This window comes from Pteropus alecto, unplaced genomic scaffold (genome assembly GCF_000325575.1).
Source record: "Pteropus alecto unplaced genomic scaffold, ASM32557v1 scaffold87, whole genome shotgun sequence".
In the NCBI taxonomy this organism is placed as follows: Eukaryota; Metazoa; Chordata; class Mammalia; order Chiroptera; family Pteropodidae; genus Pteropus; species Pteropus alecto.
In genome coordinates this window covers 6839243-6841605 of record NW_006443225.1, presented here as the reverse complement: position 1 = coordinate 6841605, position 2363 = coordinate 6839243, and the positions used below count along the sequence as shown (strand labels likewise).

The 2363-nt window shown below is 41.9% G+C and overlaps 1 pseudogene; it reads right to left on the bottom strand.

Annotated features, from left to right (window-relative positions):
- Positions 1-888: 888 nt before the first annotated feature.
- LOC112472658 lies at positions 889-1004 on the bottom strand (annotated as a pseudogene).
- Between the last annotated feature and the right edge of the window lie 1359 nt (positions 1005-2363).

Sequence of the window (2363 nt, the reverse complement as noted above, 5' to 3'; positions counted from 1 at the left end):
CAGATGACATCCTGGAGGGGAAACACTAAATGCAGACGCTTGGCATCTGAGGCACAATTTTCTCGGTTCGTCACAAAATCTGCTTCCTCTTCCTACTGGGCACACAATTAGAATATGTGTCCCAGCCACCATTGCAGTTCCAGCCAATGGAACATGAGCGGAAGTGGTCTGTGCCACTTTCAGGCCTGGTACAGAGAAACGTGCCACGGAAAATCCTCCATGCTCTTTATTCTTCCATCAACTGGAAGCAGACAAGTGTGGCTACCTTAGAAGACACACTGAAGATGGTGGAGGCACAAAATGAGAGGCACCAGGTCCCTGAATCTCCCTTGGAGGGGACAGCTCACTAATTAGGAGCAATATTCTGTGTTTTGAATGAATTTTTATTGCGTTTGTGCCATTCCAGATCGTTTCTTGCAAGAGTTGGAGAGAATCTATGTAATGAAGACTTAAAATGTGGTACTTTGCAGTTCACATTTTTATAAACTAATTGGATCAAAATAAAATAAAATCTCACAGTGAGTGCTATTAACTTAAAATGCCTTAATTTTTCATATTTTATTATTACTTTATGACTTTTTCTACTTTTAAAGTAATACATGCCCATTACGTACTTTGAAAAATTTGCTGCTCTTTGCAAATGGGAGAAAAGTGAAAAAGAGATAATAGCATCATACTTCTGTAATCAAACAGTCAAAGATAACTACAGTTAACTCCACCACATGTCTCAAAGTCACTTCAAACTCAACTTATTCAACACCAAACTCAGGATCTTTCCCCCAAATCAAGTTGTTTTTCAGAATTTCCTACTGAATAACAACATCCCTCCAACTACATGAGCCAAAACCCAGAGTCATTCTTTCTTTCTTTCTTTTTTTTTTTTTTTAATGCCTACAGCACCTGGTCTTCCTAGGTGGTCTACCATCCAAGTACTAACCAGGCCCGACCCTGCTTAGCTTCTGAGATCAGACACCGGGCTTGTTCAGGGTGGCATGGCCGTAGACCATGGACCGGGGCTCCACTGGGGCGCGAACCCAGGACCTTCTGCGTGTAAAGCAGACGTGCTAACTGCTACACTATGGAACCAAGTCCCAGAGTCATTCTTAACGCTCGCCTCTGCCTGCCCTTCTATGACAGGCAAGATAGAGCTCCCAGAGACCAAAGGTGCAGTGATCGATGAAACAAACAAGAGACTGGTATTTTGGTGTGATGGATGAAATTGAAAAATCCTGCTCCAAGACAGCTGTGCACTGGGAGGAGTCGTGGTGCAGGTGGACTCAGCAGAGGGAAACGCGATCAGCAAGACATTGACTGTGACCTGGGCTTTTTATTCTATGAGTATTTGTTTTTGCCATGCTCCATATCCTTCCTAATGAAATCCAACACTACTTCCGGTTCAAACTCTACCGCTTGCATAAAGCTTTGCTTGATATCCACCCCACTGCAACCTGACTTTGGTCCAAAGCAATGTCTCCCTTGTAAATGCACTTCGTATGCACGTCTTTCCTGCTTATTTTTAGCCATACGCTAGCAATTATTTTTTTTACTGCGGGTATGCATAGTTGCCCCCAGCTAGAATTAATGTTCTAAGTCTCGAGGGATAAGGACTGGGGCTTTATTCCTGTGTGCATTCAGAACCTAGTACAGTGCCTGCTCCCCTAGCATGCTTGTTCTAAAAAGAAGAAAGAACAAGTGCCTGCTAACAGTTCAGTCTTATGTTGCCCTGTGCTAGAGTGTCAGCGAAGCCACTTGAGAAGCAGGGCTGAACAGAGTCGCTTTGTGAGATATCCCACCTCTTTATGGAACAGAAGGCAAGTGACCAGGTGTCCAAGGTAGGCTGTTTCCATTTTGACCACTGACTGGACTATGTCTAGAAGACCAAGATTTCTAAGATGATATTTCAGTTACATCAAAAAAGAGATGAATGACCCTGACTATGATTATTTCTCATTTGCTAATAAAAAAAAAAAATCCATTTAAGTTGGCCCTCTTCCACCACACTTTTTATACTGATTAATTTCTCTCTAAACCTGACCTACTGATCTCTCCAACATTCAGATTCACTATTTATTTCAATAATAATTCATTAACTTGATTTTTGTATTGACCACAAGACCTGTAAAATGTTTTTCAAATTTCTTGCTGATCTGCTCAGTGTTGATTGTGCTCATATACTATAACAGAGCCATGGCATTTAAAACCAATGAAATAGGGGCCAAGAAGAGGCTGTGAAACGCACCCTTGGCCTGATACCTGGGCAATTAGATGGGGGCTTCTTTTTCTCTTTTTTAAACTGCTAGCACCTAAAAGAGTCATATCCTTTGCTCAAGAGGCTTTTACTGAAAATAAACTGATAAAGAGGG